This window comes from Musca domestica, unplaced genomic scaffold (assembly GCF_030504385.1).
Source record: "Musca domestica strain aabys unplaced genomic scaffold, Musca_domestica.polishedcontigs.V.1.1 44, whole genome shotgun sequence".
NCBI lineage: Eukaryota > Metazoa > Arthropoda > Insecta > Diptera > Muscidae > Musca > Musca domestica.
This window is the reverse complement of record NW_026712334.1, coordinates 524796-546384: the sequence shown is the minus strand read 5'-3', so window position 1 is coordinate 546384 and position 21589 is coordinate 524796. Positions and strand designations below refer to the sequence as shown.

At 34.3% G+C, this 21589-nt stretch overlaps 1 protein-coding gene across 7 annotated transcripts in view; it reads left to right on the top strand.

Moving 5' to 3' along the window:
- The window catches only part of LOC101899381 (uncharacterized), a 202821-nt gene that overhangs the window by 78558 nt on the left and 102674 nt on the right, over positions 1-21589 (top strand). The window contains exon 3 of one of the 7 annotated variants that reach the window (XM_059127341.1): positions 21180-21238. The exons of the other annotated variants lie outside the window; for them this stretch is intronic. The gene's annotated coding sequence lies outside the window, so the exon portion shown is untranslated. The remainder of the gene's footprint in view (positions 1-21179; positions 21239-21589) is intronic. 7 annotated transcript variants of the gene reach the window in all.

Here is a 21589-nt window from a genome sequence, read left to right as displayed (position 1 = left end):
TACTTTTCGAACAATTGTAGTACATTTTTCCAAAACCACTCCAAATCATAACCACAGACACTAACAGCGACATGTATTTCAAGTTTTAGGACTTCAACCTTATTCCTTCACTCAATACCAAATTAAGTACTTTTCGTACAATTATAGTACACATTTCGAAAACCACTCCTATATCTCATTTCGAAATATCAAATTTAGTACCAATATCAAATATCAAATTTAGTACCATTGAGTACTTTTCGTACACATTTCCATATTTTAACCACAGACAGCAATGGTGGCATCTATTTCAAATTTCAGCTATATTCCTTCACATAATACCAAATTTAGTACTTTCTTTACAATTATAGTACACGTTTCCAAAACTGATTCCATATCTCAATTCCAGATACCAACAGAGACCTCAATATCAAATTTCAGGATTTCAGTTCCATTCCATCACCCAATACCAAATTTAGTACTTAATAGTACTTTTCATACAATTATAGTACACGTTTCCGAACTATTTATTTCCGTACTATTAAGTACTTTTTGTACAATTATTACACACGTTTCCAAAACTCATTCCATATCTCAATTTCAGATACCAAGAGAGACCTCAATATCAAATTTCAGGACTTCAGTTCCATTCCTTCACCCAATACCAAATTAGCACTTAATAGTACTTTTCATACAACTATAGAACACATTTCTAAAACCATTTTCATATATCCAGGCTACACACGAACTGCGACGCTTATACCAAATTTCGGATTTCAAGCACTATCTGTTCACCCAATACGAAATTGTACCAATATAGTACTATTTAGTACCTTTCGTGTACATGAAGTACACATTTGCAAAAAACCTTCCACCAAACAGGACCCTAATACATAATTTCAAAATTTAAACCTCGTCCATTTAGGGTAAACCAAACTGTTCCAAATTTAGTACAATTTAGTACAGCTCGTAGTCTTAGTGCATATTTTCAAAGAAAAAAAAAGAACACCTTCATATATGAAACTTACTTTCCAACCTTGCATTTCATAGCAATATCCAAATTTTTGACTCTATCCATTTGCATACTTCCAAGTGGTACCTTTTTAAAAGCTTGGTATAATTTTAGAACTTTTCGTAACCTTAGTGTTCACATTTCCCAAAACCCTTTGGTACACCTGTTATTCACTTCATCAGTGATTATCATTCCAAAATTCAGAAACCTAGCTCATTCTGATTTTTTCTACATTTTAGTGCTTTTCGTTTTAGTACGAATTTCCAAAACCACAGCCTTATCACACGCCTACCCACTAAGACTGGTCATCGTGAAAAATTTCATGATTGATACTTGATTCTAGATTAGTCAGTCAGTCAGTTATTTCACTACTCTTTCAGCTACGTTTTTTCAAATTTTGATTTGAATTTAAATAAAGCACATGCCAAATTATGAAATGGCAAAAAATATATATTTGGTATATAATTTCTTGTCATTCAACATTTAAATATAATTTCTAGCATATAGGCACCATGACTATTTTGTACAGAAGACATACTGGAGGTCAAATTTTCGACCACCTTTTCAAGCATTTCAGGGCGTATTTCAACAATGAGACGTTGAATATCTGTGTCCAAAGCGTCAAACGTTGCTGGTTTATCCACTTTAATGAATGACATCAGGAATCCTCACAAAAAAAAAAAAAAAAAAATAACCGAGTGGCATCAAATCACTCGAACGTGGATGCCAATTCACCGGTCCATTTCTCAAAATAATGTCGTAGACATAATGTTAGACCAACATTTGGTAATTACTTTCTAAAATTTACGAAGTTCTCTATAAACATTTATAATTGAACACTGTTTCTGACAAGGAATTACCACTGTCTTGAAGCGTTGTTCTGGTCTTAACCTATTCACTTTAAACTGTCAAAACAGCTGTCAGACAACAGAGTGATTAAGAGTGGTCCATATTGAAAAAAATCATAAAAAAACTTTTTATATACAAAAAGTAACAATACTTAATTTGAGCACTAAATACATTTACCCCAAATTATCACCTTTTGTTTCTATATTCTCATCTTGCGATTATTCACTTGTCCTCTTGAAGATACCTATATTTCATGCTCCACCTTTATTTAAATCCCCCATCTAATCCAGTTTTTGTTTTGAAGATTAAACACTTCCGCAATTTCGAATGCTAAGAACAATTGTAATACAAATTACAAACAATGAGAACTGAAAATAGTGGTTCCATCAAAAGTGGACAGGTTGTAGAATACCTCTTTTTTGTTGTCTGTCAAACAAGTGACAACCATATAAAGACAATATGTCTGGCTGTCATTGTGTGATCAATGGACGACAACATAGCGTGGACTTAAATGGTGATGGTGGTGGCGGTGTTGCTGGCGTTGTAAGAAAACGCGTTAACATTTGTATTTAACCATAATTGTTGTATGTATTCTCAATAATTTGTTTAATTCAGTTTTGTCTGAGGCGCGTATTTTGGTATGGTGCGTATATATGTGTGTGGCATTATTCAATTAATGTTGTTTTGTTTTAATTTTTTTGGCCATATCATTTGTATCTGAGAATATACATTTCGTTGATTATTTAGTTTTGTTTTACAATTTTTATTTGCGTAGAATTTCAAGTGTGTGTCGAGTAAACTTAACCTTGGCGGTCGTCACAAAACGCGTCAATGAAGTCATGCAATGTTGTTGATGTCTGAATGGTGGTTATGGGTGATGATGATTGTCATGATGATCATTGCCATTGGTAATGAAGACACTGGGCTTGAATAAAACTTACAAAAAAATGGTTTTTATAATTTTTTTCATTGTAACTTTTATTAAAAACGAATAAAATGAAATAATCGAAAAAATGCGCTGTGATCTTCAGAGTGTGAAGAGGAGCTGCAAAATACAAAAGTTCATGACATTTAATACAAAAAAACTTTTCGGTATTTATTTTGAATACTAAAATAAAATTTTGCAGATATTACATATACATACATATTTATGTATATAATTGACAGAGGAAATAATGATGACCTCAAAAAATGTGTAATTTTTGACACCCTCTAATGACCCAGCATGTTAAACAATTAGCTTATCATTTAGCAGCAAAAAATGTGTTTGATGTAACAACCATAATTGTTTGTTTGTTTGGATGAAGGTTAGAGATCACCCAACATTTTATACTTTCATTAAAATAATAATAGTGTATAATTTAACGGAAGAGGTGGTACTAATATTAATTGTAGAGTCTGCAAGGTTAAAGCTTAGAAATTAAAATACATTATTTATACGTACCACATTTTTGCATGGAAGATCATTAAAAAGAGGTCTGAGAAAGGTAGAAGAGTTTTAAAATGACTTCTGTACTAAAGTTCCCAGTGAACATCATTGCAAAGAAGTACCTGCATACTCCAGTTGTGGTATAGATCGCCGTTAAATGTAACTCCCTATACATATTCCGTATTTGGTTTTAGCCATATTTTCAATGGAATTTTCGCACACTTTGTATTTGGAGTCGCTGGCAGATAACACAGGGCAACACCGGAAACGATTACAGGAAAACCATAATATATAATAAAAGTAGAGCTGGAAATAAAAAAATGCATCGGCGTTTTAAAAGTTAACAAAGCAAAGTAACCTAAATAGAGAGGCCAAGATCCTCTTCCAGATTATTTGTAATTTTCTGTTTAAGATTTCGGAGAATCCTTTTATTTTGGGTGTGTAGTGTCTTCAGCAAATTTAATGATAACAATACGAGCATTATTTTTGTAGCGGAGTTACTTAAAGGGTATTTTTAATTCGTTTTCAATTTTTTTAACTCCCAACCTTACGAAAACGCCTGGATATTTTTATTATTAGAGTTTAACCCTACATGAGTTTATTCAAAATTCTCCTACAATACATCAGTTTGAAGGGATGACGTCAAGACAAAAATATGTGTAAGAACCATAGTGTTGGCATGCCGAAAATGATACGAATGCGAACGACTCATGACCATATTAAATAGCATAGTATCCTGTCGACATCCAACCATGTCAAATTTCTCCTGTTTTACTACTAATCCATTATATTCATTATAGTTGCACGCAAGGTGAAGGACCGAGGACCGTCCTCTCGGAAAATTTAAATTTTCAGACTTTTTTTGTACATGTTGGGCCCACCGAAATAATTTCGAAATCCATTTCTGTGTACGTTCCTACTGGTATAGGTTGGTTGGTTGCTATTTAGAATTTTTTCCTGCTTCCCTTCCATCACAGCAAAAGACAAAAAAAAAAGTAAAAAAGCAGCTAAGTTTGGCCGAGCCGAACTTTTAATACCCTTCACCATTTGTAAGAAACTTGAAAATTTTCAAAAAAAAAAAAAAGAACAAAAAAAATCCGAAAGCTACCACTTCAATGAAAACTGTTATATGGTGACAATACGAAGACATGGACCTGCATACAAACATTTTTGTCATAGGCTGTATGATCCATTACGAACTTCAAATTCGAAATAGTTCCTATAAATAATGTCGCCAAAATCATGAAAATACCGAATATCGGGAGGTACCGTTATATGGGGACTATACGAAGACATGGGCCTACAGGTTGTAGTACCCATTAAGATCTTCCAATACAAAATTTTAAACGATTCCAGTGAATAATGTTGTTGAAATCATCAAAATACCGAATATCGGGAGGTACCATTTTATGGGGGTTATACGAAGAAAAATTTGTCATAGGCTGTAGTACCAATTAATAACTTTAAATATGAAATTTGAAATAATTTCGGTAAATAATATCGCTAAAATCATGAAAATATCGAATATCGGGAGGTTCCGTTATATGGGGGCTATACGAAAACGTGGACCGACATGCTCAACGCTAATCTAGAATATATATAATTTGTTGGGTCTATTATGAATATTTCGAGGGTATAACAACAAGTAAAAATTAATTAAATGCATACCCTGCAATATTTGGAATCAATTTGAAAATTAAAAAAAATACCTCTAAAGTTATCAAAATACCGAACATTGGGTGTTAGAGTTTAATGAGAGTTTAATGGAGACTAAACGAATGCATGGATCTGCCACAGAAGACCTATTGCAAACTCCAAATCTCAATTTTAAGATAATGCCGTTGAAAATGTTGCGAAATTTGGAAAAATAAAGATATTCGATGGTACAATTATGTAAAGAATATAGTACCTATTGCCAACACCAATTACCAATTTTAGAATAATGTAAAAGAGTACTGAAATAACTGACTGACTAAAAAACAATAATCGTGAAAAGTATTAAAAAAAACAATACTTTGTTCTATACAAATGGAAAGTGCTAGAATTCTGGAATGAATATCACTGATGGAGTGCGGGATATATGTGCCAAAAAGCCTTTGGGAAATTCGAAATTTAAGGTTACGAAAAGTTCTGAAATTGTGTCCTAAAATGGATGGAAAGTAAGCTAGATATATATAGAAGGTTTCCGAAATGTGCGAACTGTACTAAATGGTACAACATTTGGAACAGATAAAAAATGAAGCTGAAATTTTGAAATTTAGTATTTTGATACCTGCTGGTGGTAGATTTGGGATAAAGAGGTGATTTTTGGAATGCGTTCTATATTTGTACGAAAAGTACTACTAAATTTGATATTGGGTGAAACATTTGATATTGAGAGAATCCTCAAATTTGATGTTGAGGTATCTTTGGTATCCGGTGGTTCCGGAAATGTGTACTGTAATTGTACGAAAAGTACTAAATTGTACTAAGTTTGAATCATTGTTAGACTATATTTTGTGTTACAGTTTATTTGTATAATGAACCCGCTTTAATTAACCCATTGTTGGGCGAAATGTTGAATAGGGTATGCCAATATTGCACTAATCGGGTGGACCAAACCTTTTTCAACTTCTCGTATTACTTTTTATTCTTTTTTTTTAAAGGTTTTCAATACATAGGAAAATTGTTAAATTGTCTTAAACTACTTTTTTCAAAAATATGCTGCCTTGAAAAATATTCCTCTGTTTAAAGAAGTCTATTGCAAAAGATGATTCTTGATTTATTAACTATGATATTTCTTCCATTATTCCAATTTTATTGCCATAATATATTTAATTATGGGTTTCTCGCCAAATTGTTATACTAACAATTGGTTTTCTGTATTTTTTTTTTTTTTTTGCCGAAAATTAATAAAAACACATCTGAAAAATATAAGAAAAAAACTTGAAAACAATAATTAACACGCACGTTATAGTTGTTAATAATTATTAACGCCGTTGTTTTCGTTACAACATGAAACGGCGGCGATTTCATTGATGTAACAAAAAGATTTTGTGCCGCATGTTTATTTTTGTTGTTGTTTTTTAGGCCGCCAATTGGCAACGAGTCGGTTCAGTAATAAGCACTTTTTCGATACAGTTTCAACTTACAAAAAAACGAAACAAAACATATCGAGCAAAAGGAAATACTTGGTCACGCCTCTGGTGTGGTAATGAAACATAATACGTTGGGCTTCTTTCTTTCCTTTTTAAAAAAGAGTTTCATTTTTTTTTCGAAATAAAGAAAAAGGTATAAAAGCAAATTGGCCCAAAAAAGCTGAGCTAATAATAGCTGATTATAATAAGCTATAATTGGAAGTAAACATTAAATATGAAAATAAAGGAAATTAAGAACAAAAGAACAATAAATCATTTTTATGTATGCAAATGTGTATTTTCATTTTGTTGCTAAAGAGAAGAACATTAAAAATGTATTGCGTTTTATTTAATACAAAAAAAAAAAAATATGGTACGATATTAGAAAATTACAAACAATCCGATTTACAATATCCTTATTATATCCTTAAAATTATTTGCGTTTTTTTAACTTTGCGAATCGCATAAATGTTAATCATCAAAACACAGTCAGGAACCACAGTTCATTAGTTGGGCCCCACATACAATACAGCGTGAGATGAAAAAACTGCAACCAACTTCAGACTGCTGTCTTTTCTAAGCCACTCGTCCGACAGCTGTTAACATTATTCCAGTGGCAGCTTATTATATTGTTTACAAGGGTACAAAAGCATTTTGGTCAGAATTTTCCAGAAAAAAAGTTATTCGTGATGGAATTCAAGCGTGATAGGTGTGATTTCTTTATATTTGGCTGGAAAGCCACAAGTGGCTATCGTTAAAGCACTCCAGCATTTAAATGTGAATAAATCTTTTGTGTCTCGTATCATCGCTCGTTACCGTGATACTGATACTGGTAGCGTAGCCCGACATCAAGGAAGTAAGAAAACAGCAACATCAGCAGAAATGGTTCGAAAAGTAAAGAAGCGACTTGATCGAAGCCCGCGTCGCAGTGGACGAAAAATGGCCCATGAGCTGAACATATCCCAATATTCCATTCAGCAAATATTAAAAAATGAGCTCCGGATAAAGCCATTGAAATTCCAAAAAGTGCAAGAACTTACACCGCAACAGAAAGAAAATAGACTCAAAAGAGCTAAAGAGTTGCTTCGCTTGGCCGAATGTTGTGAACTGCCGAATTTGGTTTTCTCCGATGAGAAAGCATTCGTTGTCAAGCAGTTTGTAAACAAACAAAATTATCGCGTTACTGAAAATGTGCACCTTCAGTTGACCACCAGAACTCAAGCGCCGGTCATGGTGATGGTGTGGGCCGCCATAACAGCCGATGGTCGCTCTCTGCTCGTATTAATCGACCGTGGCATAAGAATAAATGCCAAATATTATCGCGAAAATATTCTGGAGGGTGTATTAAAGCCTTGGGCACGCAAACATTTTGGCCGCAGACCCTGGACATTCCAACAGAACTCAGCACCATCGCACTCAGCACGCGCCACCGAAGAATGGTTATAAAATGATTTTCCTCGCTTTATTCCCAGCGCACAATTGCCACCAAAATCTCCGGATACCAATCCGTTGGACTACTGTGTCTGTGTATTTTGGAAGGCAAGGTTGGCACTAAAAAATACCAAAATGTCGATCACCTAAAGCAAGCGCTTCGCCGGAAATGGGTCAAAATTATCGAAAACTTTAAAATGGCCATAACTCCTTAAATATTGAGTTTTCTGCGTTTTTAGCTTTTATTTGCCATCAATTTTTAAAATGGTCATAACTCCTTAAATATTGAGTTTTCCGCTTTTTTTAATAATTATTTGCGATCAATTTTTTAAGCATGAATTATCGAAAACTTTAAAATGGTCATAACTCCTTAAATATTGAGTGAAGGTGAATAAATCCAAACTTATTCTAAAGTTTGATGCTACTTCCGAAATTTTTTTATTCAATAAAATTAAAAATTAAAAGTAAAAAGTTATGGCTTTTTACTTTGTTGGGTTTTTTTTGTGTATCTCACCCTGTATCTGCGTATGTTTTAAACTTTGCAAATTGCATAAATATTAACCATCAAAACTCAGTCAGGAACCACAGTCCATTAGTTGGGCGCCACATAAAATACATTGTAGAAAATTATAGTCCTTTGTAATCGATAGGTTCTTTTAAGCCATATAACAAATATTATTACAAATTTACATAAAATATACAAAGATTCCGCATATATTTTGCCTTGAGCAAACTTTTCATTTCCATTTCAATTGTGGACATGTTTCAATTAACAAAGTACAAGACTAAAAAAATGAAAAACAGCAAAACTCAAACAAACATCATATCCATTAGAAATGTATTCAAACCATGTTCATATTTCCATATTTTACAAATAACACACGATTCTAATGGATACATTAAAGAAAATCGCCACACAGTTCTATACATTTATGGAAAAAAGCCTAAACCGAATATATGACGATTTGAAAGCGAAAGTCCCACCACATTGCCCAGAGAGAGGGAGAGAGAGAGGGGCGTAGACAGAGAAAAAACTGTTTACGTAAATATAGAACACAAAGTAAAAATCCCAGAATAATACACGGACTAAGACTGTTTTGTAAAAAAAGAAAAAAAAAAACAAACAGCTGAAATAAATACATATGTAAATTACACCATATGTGAGTATTTATGCAAATCAATGAAGAATGACAAATAAACAAAACAGGAACAACAGAAAAAAAACACAAAAAGTGAAATGAAAACCTCCCAAACGAGGCAACAAAAGAAATTCCTCTGAAATAAATGGGGGTTTATTTTCTATGGCCTTCCACAGAAAAAACCCATACAATAGACCTAATAAATGGATGAAAAATGTTTACGCGCTTAAATAGGAGGCAGTATTCAGAGTGTGTGTACAACTGTCAGTAGACCGCGCACGGGACAATAACTAATTAGCAGGGTTACGAATTACAAAAACGAAATAAGTATTTTTCTCTCTTTTATTGTGGATATTTTGCATATTTTATTTGATGTTATGTTTTATGTGAGTGTCTGTGGCGTAACCAAACCAAATAAAACACATTTCGTTATGCCACACAACCAACCCCCAGAATACCGCCAGAAAAAAAAAACCTTGCCATGAACTTGAAATACACCTGAGAAATGAAATTAATGTATTTGAAGATATTAATTGGCATACGCTTAAACAAATTATAGAAACGCAACAAACAACACGAAACGCAAATAAAAAAACAATGACATAGGGAGGGGGGGGGGGGGGGGACAATGTGAGGGGAAGAAAACATACAGTAAACATTTTATTAGCCCATTAAGCCACTGGCCAATGTGGGTTTTGTCGCCAATAAGATATCTAATAAAGATTATGAAGTTTACAAAATACTAAGTTTAACTGCCGGCGGGGCTGACTACATGGTACCCTATACCTCCATGCGTATGTATTTGGCAAAGCTATCCATAACAATAATATATTAGGATTTTGTGTTTCATATCAACTAACTTTTAGTGCGGTTGAATTTGGTAATCGGATGGAACTAAGATGTGGCAGCTTCATTTTAATCTAAATGGATTTCCACTAAATTAGACGGATACATTTTTTCAGCTGTATGTGACAAATATCAATGCTATGATTTTGAGAAAATTAAAAAAAGTAAACATTTTCCTATTATTCTCTTCGAAAAAGGAAAAATTATACACCTTGAAATTTTGAAAATTTGGTACGATGTATGAAGGTTGTATTAAAAAATATGTCAAAATCAACAAATTGTACATTTAAGTACTTTAAAGGTCCAACACGAACTGTTGAAACAAATCTAAAATTTTAAACTGAGCCTTTCGCTGACGAAGTTGCGGGCACTTGGTAGTAAATATATAAAAGAATAAAAAAACTGTCAATAAAGTCTAAAAGTATTATAGAGATCGAATTTATAATACCCTACACCCTTTGCATAATTAGTAGAGCTTCATATAACAAATTGGATGAACAATCTATATTGGAGCTATAGCTATACCTCAACCGATGTTTACCAAATTTGACATACTTTGGATCTTAAGTGCCAATTTTGGTCGTAAGTGCAAAATTCCATCCCATTACACGTATGGTGCATAATAAAAGGCAAATCGGACGAAGATATATATGGGAGCTATATTCAAATCTGAACCGATCTCCATAAAATTTAGGAAAGTTATTTCTGTGCTGTATTTGATACATTTCCTCCAAATATCGTTGTTACAGAGTGCAGTGGACAAAAATATCAAATCGGATGTACAATATATATGGAATCTATAGCTATATCTAAACCGATTTTATTGAAATTTCCAGGCTTAATTTGGTCGTATATGCAAAAATCCATACTATTTGGGCGGATATTACTCGTTAGGTGCACAATTAAAGGCAAATCTGACGAAGATATATTTGTAAGCTATATCTAAATGTTGACTCATTACCTCCAATTTCAATAAGGTTCGTTCTTGGGGCAAACAAATGACTTGTGCAAAATTTCATCTGCTTCGGGTAATAAATGCGACCTGTATATTATTTACAAAAATACATGAACAGGCGGACGGACGGACATGCATAAATCGACTCAGAATGTAATTCTATGCAGATCATCAAAAGGAAATAAGGGTCAACCTCGTTTCCTTTTGCCTGTTTTTAAACAAATGCACAATGACATAATACCCTGAGCACCTTGTGATGTAGGGTAAGAAATTCCGTATTGAGATCTCTTTTGTTGGTATTTTTTATCAAAAGAGGTGGTTTCGAATATTTGTACTTAATAGTAAAGTAAAGTACGAAATAGTACTATAATTGGTACAATTTGCTTTTGGCTAAACAGATATTGCTTGAAATCTGAAATTTGGTATTAGGGTCGTTGATCATATGTAGCCTGGACGAAAAGTACTGAATGATACTAAATTTTGTATTGAGCGAAGGAATAAAGCAGAAATCCTCAAATTTGATATTAAAGTCTCTCTTGGTATGTTTGATTAAGCAATGGGGGTGGTTTTGTAAATGTGCACTATAATTGTACGAGAAGTGCAAAATGCAACAAAATGTGCCGTTAAGTGTTGGAATCGAGATGGAATTCTGAAATTTTGTACCGAGGTCACTGGTGTTTATGTAAAAATTGATCAACTTCAAAATGAAAGAATTTGAAGAGTTTTCGGTGAAGTTTAAAAATATATAACAGCTTGAAAGTCTGACAATTTAGTACGATTTATGGAGTTTTTTTAATTTTTTTTAACTGAACAAATTGTGCATTTTGGGTACTAACAAGAAAAAAGAGTTAAAATTTCGCAAAGCGGAACCTTTCATACCCTTCCCGTATTGAAGGACTTTGCTGAATTTAAAAAAAACGCTTTGAAAAATGCCGCTAAAGTTTTTAAAATTCCAAATATCATGTGTTACAGCTAAATGGGGGCTATACTAATATGTGGTTCTGCACAGCCAATTATCTGCCAGCAAGGATGATACTTCTGATGAAAAATGTAGTTAAAATCATCAAAATAGCGAATATAGGAGGTGCTGTTACATGGCATTTATACTAGGACAAGCACAGGCAATTTTCTGTCATAGGAAGTAGTAACCTTTGCGAACTCCAAAATTAAAATAATTCTGGTAAAAAGTGTGACTAAAAATGTCAAAATATCGAATATCAGGAAGGTGTGTTTAGGCAATTTTTTGTAATAGATGGTTGCACCCATTAAGAACTCCAAGTACTCGGAGCACACAAATTGATCCTAATATCTAGGATCACATAGAATCACCCTTCAATAACAGATTTGATTCAACTTTTTCTTCCACCAAATTGCCCTGAAATTTCAACTTAACACACTAACAGTGACCCCAATATCAATATTTTAAACTGCCAGCTTCATTCGCTCACCAAGGCTTTAATTGTACCAAATTAAACTCAGTTCTTATACCAAATGTCAAGATTTTATATTTATAGTATCAAATATAGTACCTTTCGTACAATTATAGTTCATTAATACATCTAACCTGCAACCCAACAATGACAACGTTCTACCTCTATCCGTTTGACCAATACCAATTTTTTTTTTTTTTTTTTTTTAAGTTTCGTCCTAAATATTGGATCTAATTTTAAGTATAATTTAGCACATTTACGGTTCGAATCTTTAAAAAAAAAATCCCATATCAAAAAACTCATCTCACCTCTACATACCAACATTGACCTACATGCAAAATTTAAAAATTCTAGCTTCAGCCGTTTTGCCTGGACATTGATGAATTTTTCAGTCAGTCACTCATCACTTTACGTCTTCGGAAGTTCGGGAAAGAGTAAATTTTTGAAGTCAAAATTCTAACGATACATATTGACACTATTTGAGTAAATCATCAACGACAAGACCATCCAAAAAAAATCAGTTAATTTTCTCAATTTAGTAAATGTTCTACATATGTAACTCTCCATATAAAAATATTGAGTCTCCTAACGAATTCGTCTCATTAAAAAAGCATAAGCCCCCTTTTTTGAGTTGACTCGTTTCTTTAGATACAAAACAGATCCATTCGTCAAGTAAATTGTGCTTTAATGTTGTAAAGCGTGTGGGTTTTGTCATTCATCACGTTTTCTGCTTCACCAAAGAGAGAGAGGGAAAATAAAAAAAATTGTACTGATTTAATGTTTAATGGTAACACTACATCTTCTTTGTGTTGTGTTCCTCGAACTCGAACAGTGGTTCAAACGTATAAATAATTGGAAAACCTCTTAATGTACACAACACATAGAAGATTTGCAAGCTTCTACGAAAAATTACCTTCAGTACCACAGTGAGAGTAGAATTTTAAGGATATTGTTGACATTGTCACTTCGAATTTTAATTTTTTCTTTTTTAATACCCTACAACACTATGTGTTGGGGGTATTATAAGTTTGATTGGGCCAAAAATTATGTAACACCACGAAATATTGATTTCCCACATAGGAAAGTATATATGGATCTTCCTATCTCGCCGAGCTGAGTCGATCTAGCTATGTATGTCCGTCCGTCCGTCTGTCCGTCTGTCCGGATGTCCATGTTAATTTGTAATCACTCTACAGGTCGCAATTATGGTCCGATCTTCACGAAATTTAAAATGGAGGTGGGGCTAGGGTCAGAATAGATGGTGATGATCGCATAATATTTAGGGGTTGAAATGGACCAAAAACTGAAAAAATTCCTGATTTTGCACTTGCTCTACAGGTCACAATTATAGACCAATCGACGCGGAATTTCGCATGTAGCTAGAGTTTAGGGCTGGCAAGAAGCCTACCCATTTGGGTGGTCATCGGATAATATTTAGCGGGTAAAATAGACCATATCTTTTTTGTTGAAAATATTCAAAATTTTTCATTAAACCGCGAATATTTTAAATCCCGGCGAAATCACGAAGCCATGACAAGGTTACTTCTGACCTTTACATTGATGTTAACATCCAACAAATCGGATATATTGCAAAATATGTGCGATATATATGTTTACCAAAGAAGATATGTTTGAAAAATCTCTTATATGTCGAGAACGGCTGAACTGATTTCGACAGTTCTCATTAATTCAGAATGGCCTCTTGGCAGGAAACATAAAACGTCTAAAAAAATCACATAAAAATATCTCTCTAAAGATGAAAATATTGATTTTGTAAAATTTTCTCATATTTTTTTTAATTTTGTCATATTTTTGGCATATTTTCATTTTGAATTAAACATTTGGTAATATTTCTACAGCTTACAAAACTAAGTAGTTAGGATATCAGGATATCATATACAGATCGCATTTATGCCCCGATCCTTACGAAATTTTGCATGGGGATAAGATGAGGGTCAGAATAGAAGCCTACTCTTTTTGGAGATGATCGCCATATATTTAGGGGTTGAAATGGACCAAAAAACTGCAAAATTGTCAGCAGGTCGTAATTATCGCCCGATCCTCACGCACATTTGAATGGGGGTTACCGCACATTGCAAAAGCCAAGCAGTTTTGGATGGCCATCCAAAAATATTCAATGTGTGAAATAGTTTGCCAACTTTTGTAGACAAAATACGAAAATGTCCATTCCAGTGACTTTTTGGAGAATTCACAAATACAGAAAAGACGCACTTCTGACTATTTCGTTGAAGAATATAATCAAATGTCTGTATCTCATATAGATGCGTTTCAGTCAAAAACCAATAATAAATGTTAATCTTTTGCCACTTCTAAGAAATTATAGGTCTTTTGGAAATATTGGTTCCAGATCTAGGAAGGCCATTTACGTGCAACATCTGCCAATAAATTGGAAATAAGCAAATTAGTTTAAGCTGCTATTATTCGAAAATTAGAGAACGAAACCTGATGGTTTTCTTTTATAATTTGTCACAATATCTTGTGGAATTCTTTCGAGTATCTCGCCTATATAAACTGTATCGTTGATTATAGTGTTGTAGGGTATTCAACGGTCGGCCCCGCTCGACTGTAGCCTTTGCTTACTTGTTTTTTTTTTTTAAGTTTTTCCTTTTTTCTGTTTTCTATTTAAAATCTATTTGATTTCGATGCACCGTGCAGAAATAGTTTCTTCGTTTTTTAATTGTAAATGCTCCATTTGTTGTTACAACAACAGCAACAACAAAACTAGAAAAACACATAGGAAAATAAATGAAACCAAATTAATTGGTAAGAAGAAACATGCACACACACACATACACAAACTAACACACACTGATAAACTCAAAAGAGTTTTGTAACAGCAACAAAACCAAATAAAACCACCAACATGAATTAAATGTACACCACCAGCAGCAAGCAGGCACTATCTATCAGCTGGCAACGCAACAATGCCATTAGTAACTTCCAAGGTGTTTATGAGCTTTTTCTGGTCCCCTCTGATATGTAAACAACAGACCACCACCAGCAAAACAAAAAAAAAAAATTAAAACACCATTTCAATTTAAAGGTAAAAAAGAAATTGTTTAAATAATTATTTTGTGGGTGGAATTGTAACGAATGCATGCATATACATGGAAACATACTTATTTTTGGGAACGTTGCTTTTTTTCGTTTAAAAGGTGTTGCATTAATCTTCCGATCTTATCTTGTTGATGTTGTTTTTTTTTTTTTTTGTTTATGCCGGGAAATAGGTCGGTGGGTGGTGTTATTTAAGCCCTGCCATATTTTCACATGGGTGGGGATTTTCTTGTTTTGCGGGTTGGAAATAATTGTTTACAATCTAAACTGCACACTTTTTTCACACTTGCATTTTTTTTGGGTTTGAAGAAGCGTTTCGTTTAACACTCTTGAGTACCCCCACTGTTGTTATTGCTGGAAGGCTTCCTTCTTTTCATTTTGCTTACGCTACAATGCAGCTTTCTTTGTTTTCTGCCAGCGAGAAAGAAACTTTACAACCAAAAGCATTAAGAAGGTGAAAAAAGTGATCGTATAATCGCTTAATACACGTAAACTAGCAACTCATCATTATTGGCAAAGCTACAGAAATGTAAACGTGGGTAGATTCAAGATATTTTCGAGGAAAGGAGTAACGAATGCAATCCTCTTGTAAATGTGAAAATATTTGTAAATGTCTCCGCGAATATATATCAACAGAGGTTGCAAAAGGCAGAAGAAGAAGATCTCAGGAAATCTCTCATTCTATAAAAGAAGACGCCCGGTAGGGTTTTTATTCCATACAAAAAGGCCGCCAAAATACGCAGAAGTGTCTCCCCGATACAAGTCTTCATTTCTTGAGAAGATCCTTTATTATAGAAGGTTTTCTATTCTAGTGTATGGTCGTCTATCCTAATATAGAAAAAATCTCCAAGTATGCAGTTCTAGACAAGTTCTCCAGACAGAAAAACGCTAAAATGACTCCTATTTTACAATAGACCTTCAGAAGTCCTTATATTTTACAAAAGTCCCCCTGGACTTATATTCTTATTTTATATAAACGTTCTTTTCTAAAATATTTCCCCACAAAAGTCTATAGAAGACCTCTAGAAAATCTTCGTTTCTGTAGCAAATCTGCAGAAGGTATTTTATTTTGTAGAAGGCCTTCTCAAAGATTTCTGTTTTCTGAAAATTAAAAGAACATCTTTATTACACAAACCCCTTGGAAGATATGCTATGACGAATTCCCGAAGGGTTTCTATTTATAGAAGACGAAACCCTCTTAAAAGTCGTCTATTCTGTGAAAGAAGAAAACTCCCACTGGTTTTCCATTTTGTGGAAGAATAAGACCTACGAAGGAATTCTATTCTGTAAAAAATAGAAGGTATTTCCTTTTTGACTACATTAGAGAGTGAATGAGATAAAAGAAGGTCTCCCTTCTCTTCTTCTCGAATAGAGAGAGATAAGAAGGTCTCCTTTCTCTTCTTCTCGATTAGAGAGAAGAGAAGATCTTCTTCTTCTTCTCGACTAGAGAGAAGAAAAGATCTTCTTCTGGACTAGAGAGAAGAGAAGATCTTCTCCTTCTTCTCGTCTACAGAGAAGAGAAGATCTTCTCCTTCTTCTCGACTACAGAGAAGAGAAGATCATCTCCTTCTTCTCGACTACAGAGAAGAGAAGATCTTCTCCTTCTTCTCGACTACAGAGAATAGAAGATCTTCTCCTTCTTCTCAACTACAGAGAAGATCTTCTCCTTCTTCTCGACTAGAGAGAAGAAAAGATCTTCTTCTCCTTCTTCTCGACTAGAGAGAAGAGAAGACCTTCTCCTTCTTCTGGACTAGAGAGAAGAGAAGAGAAGATCTGCTCCGCAACTGTAGATGCTCCTTCTTCTCGACTAGAGACAAGAGAAGTTCTTCTCCTTCTTCTCGACTTGAGAGAAGAGAAAATCTTCTCCTTATTCTCGACTGGAGAGAAGAGAAGATCTTCTCCTTCTTCTCGACTAGAGAGAAGAGAATATCTTCTTCTTCTTCTTCTCGACTAGAGAGAAGAGAAGATCTACTTCTCCTTCTTTTCGACTAGAGAGAAGAGAAGATCTTCTTCTTCTCGACAAGAAGACAAAAATACATCATTTTTCTTCTGCTCGGCGAAAGAGGGAAGAAGGCTTCCTCCTCGACTAGAGAAGATGGACTACCTTTCTCCTCAACTAGAGAAGAAGGTCTTCTTCTCTTCTCTTTTTTCCTCTTTTCTTTTCTTTTCTTTTCTTTTCTTTTCTTTTCTTCTCTTCACTTTTCTTCTCATCTCGTTTCTTCCTTATCTCTTAATTATTTCCGATTTTTTTCGTTTTCTCTTCGCTTTTAGAAAAGGTCTAGTTCTCTTCCTGAGAGTTGCAGCCTCTTCGAAAAGACCTGGACAAGTTCTTCAGAAAAAATGAATCTTAACAATTTTCAATGTTGGAGAAGATATCTAAAATTTTTGGAAGAGTAGACTTCTTCAATTCCTTTTATTCTGAGGAAGACAATCACATTTCAATTCGTATTATACTGGGGAAGGCCCATAGAAGTTCGTCCTCTTTGGAGAAAACTTCGATGACATTCTCTATTTTGCTGAGACCTCTTAAAGGTATTATATCCCATCATTATATATACTATTTCGACTTTAGACTTCTTCAGGTTCATTCTTACAATTTTAAAATTTTTAGATGCTCTTATTTATATAAATTTGCTTAGATACTTTCCCAAAATTTCTTTTGAACCTAAATTTTCTAAAAATCTCTTCTTCAATATCCGTTTTAGAATCGGTGTTAAAATAATTTCATTATCTATGTTATTTTTTCATAATTCTCTTATAGTTTTTGGCACTTTTGCAAAACTTTTTCAACCACCCTCCAAAATAAACATGGGTGCCAGACATTACAACACCTCTGCCATATGCAAACTACAACAAAGCACCCGATGAAATATTAAACGAATAAAATAAAACACTTTGTGTTGAATGCACGAAACTTTTGTTATATCTTTTAGAAAAAAGAAGAAGAAGAAGAAGCAAACAAAAAAGAAGTGCGTGTGCATGATGGTGTAGCACGTTGCACGTTTCGTGCGGTTGAATGGGTATTTGTGTGAATGTGTACTGTTGCATGGGGTTTAGTGTTTTCCTCTTTGCTTACGTTTTTTGGGGATTTATTTATTTGAATGGTGCAACACAATAAAGCACATGCTTCCTTTAATACTCCCCATCGTCGTTACCCGCACCCGCACCACCGCCACCACCTTTGCCAATAACAAACAACTCCACACCGACAACGGCATAATAATAAAATCCAAAATTTTATGCTTTATAATGACTGATACACAACAGACGGGCCGTCTGGCTGGCTGTCTGTGGCACCACACAAAACCCGGCCATTGTTAGGAAGCAACTCAACAGACCAAAAAGACTTCCTTCCCCAGTTTATTTCTTTTCAGTTTCGGTTTGGTGGCCCAAGTTAACTGAAAATCATGAATTCACATTTCTGTCTGTCTGTCTGCCCGTCTTACTATCTCTCGATTTGTGTTTATTTTTCTTTTCGGTCTTTATTTCTTTTGTATGACAATCTACCCTGCGCGTCTACCTACCCGTCCACCCCCCTACTTGCCAGCAGATTGTTTAAGTGCAATTTTTCGTGGAAAATGTTTTTATTGTTGAGTAAACTTTCAAGCTGTTGTTACAAGAATTGCTCTTTGTTGCTGTTGCCGTTATTGTTGTCGTTGTTTAAACACAAATATTTATTTTTATGTCAGTTTACCTTTAAGTGTCTTCCCAACCTTTATAAGGGTCATGGCCACTATACGAGGTGACAATTGCTAAAGTTTTCCCCTTGTGTGGCATGGAAAAATGATTTTTCGTTTACACAAAACCCATCAAATGAAGTTCAACAAAACGTTGTGTGTGAATGTGGACATGAAGAGAGTGAAAATCGAAAATGGGGACACTGGCAACATGAAAATTACACAAAAGCTATTTTGTCATGTTATTAATGGAAAAAACGCACGCATGTATAGCAATCATATTTAGCAGAGGTTGTATTATATGTGGAGAAAATCTAGTTGTAAAAATAATCATCCAATCGAAGAATTCAATACAGGGCGAGATGAAAAAACTGCAACCAACTCCAGACTGCTGTCGTTTCTAAGCCATTCGTCCGACAGCTGTTAAATTTATTCCAGTGACAGCTCATTATATTTTTTACAAGCGTACAAAAGCATTTTGGTGAGAAAGTTCTTCGTGGTGGAATTCAATCGTAATAGTGTGATTTCTTTATATTTGGCTGAAAACCAAAAGTGGCTATCGTTAGAGCACTCCAGCATTAAAATGCGAATAAATATTTTGTGTCTCGTTCCATCGCTCGTTACCGTGATGATGGTAGCGTAAGCCCGACTTCGAGGAAGTGGGCGGGAGGAAACACCAACATCAGCAGAAATGGTTCGAAAAGTAAAGAAGCAACTTGATCGAAAGCCGCGTCGCAGTGGCCGAAATATGGCTCGTGAGCTGAACATATCGCAAAATTCCATTCGACAAATATTGAAAACTAAGCTCGAGAACTTACACCCCAACAGAAAAAAAAAATAAACGCAAAAGTGGTGAACTGCCGAATTTGGTATTCTTTGATGGGAAAACATTCGTTGTCAAGCAGTTTGTAAACAAAGAAAAGGATCGTGTTTACTTGCCAAAGAGGTCAGCTGAAAATGTGCACCTTCGGTTGGCCACCAGAACTCAAGCGCTGGCCATGGTGATGGTGTGGGCCGCCATAACAGCTGATGGTCGCTCTCCAGTCGTATTTATCGACCGTGGCATCAGAATAAATGTCGAATACTATCGCGAAAATATTCTAGAAGGTGTATTATTGCCTTGGGCACACAAACCTTTTTGGCCGCAGACCTTGGACATTCCAACAGGACTCAGCACCATCGCACTCAGCACGCGCCACCCAAAAATGTTTACAAATTTTTTGATTTCATTCAATTAAATTAAAAAGAAAAATTTAAAATTATTACGCCTGACTTTGTTGCAGTTTTTTATCTCACCCGTATAGGGGCTGCACCAAATGAGGAACCAAATGACTACCAAATCAAACCAAGGAACCAAATTATTACCCGAATTATCAAACAAACAACAGCTGAGCCGGTCAGAAATTGTGAAATGAAATATAATATAGCAATGGAAATGCTTAAAAGTTTGTGTCGATACTCTAACAATAACGAAAAAACGATGTTCCTTGGCGAACACTTTAAATATCGATTAAGGACCTGAATTATCCGATTGCAGTAAATTTAGAAAAAAAATTGGTACAAAATCCTTCGAAATACAATAGAACGATATAACCCCTTTGCAGTACCAAATATATTATGATTATAATAGTCATCTATGTCGAATTTCACTAATTTATATTTCAATTAAAGGCTCTATCTTGAAAAGACGAAAGGCCATTCTTTAGTGGACTTAGATTTTTTGCTTTTTATATATTTATGTGTGCTATTACGGCGAAATCTTAAAGTTCTGATTTTCTACACTGTTTGGAGAAACAGAAAACCGAAGACTGAGAATACGTCCGAATTGAATGGATCCCTTGATCGTCATTATAAACGATAAGTATGTGGTATAATTTTACAAACATTTTTCCCAACAGCTAGTAATGATCCGGCAAACTCTTCGGATTTTCTTATTTATTAGTTGTTTACTGACACTCCGATACTCATTACTTAGTAAGGCTTATTGGTTGCATAGAGGACAGGTGGCAATGGGTTTGTCATTATTTTGGGCTTGTAGTGCTGGAAGTTACTGTAATGCTGAAAGTGTACCAGCCAATTTTTTCGGTAGGATAATGTTAGCTGTTACTGTCAATATTTTTAGTCTATTTTTAATGGATCTTTACCGAACACTGATTTTTACGTATTTTTGCCAAAAATTATTTGAAACTATTTTAAATTCATTTATTAAACCTATGTAAATTTTCTCTCTTTTCATTACAGGTAAGCAGCAGCGAATTCTATAATTGTTTGTAAAAGGTTTGATAGAGCTCTAGAGTAAGGTATGTATGGAAAAGCAGGCATTCGCTTTCAAAGCGCCATAAAATAGATATAATTTTAACTTAACCATTCCGTTTTTACAACCTCTTAGTCCTTGACTGCATTACAGACCCCGACAGCGACAGCATTATAGACCCCGACTCTATTAATCCCAACATTTTAGAATCTCTACCTCCCCAACTTCCATGTTTCTAAGTACATCGGGTAATCTCGAAATATTAAAAAAAAACGATTTAAAGCTAGAATATTTGGGGATAGATATAGGTTCAGGATTAAGTAAAGACTCCATACAACTTTTCCCCATAATTTTCAATATTGAGTCAAAATTGAGTGAGCTGTAATTTGACTCTTAC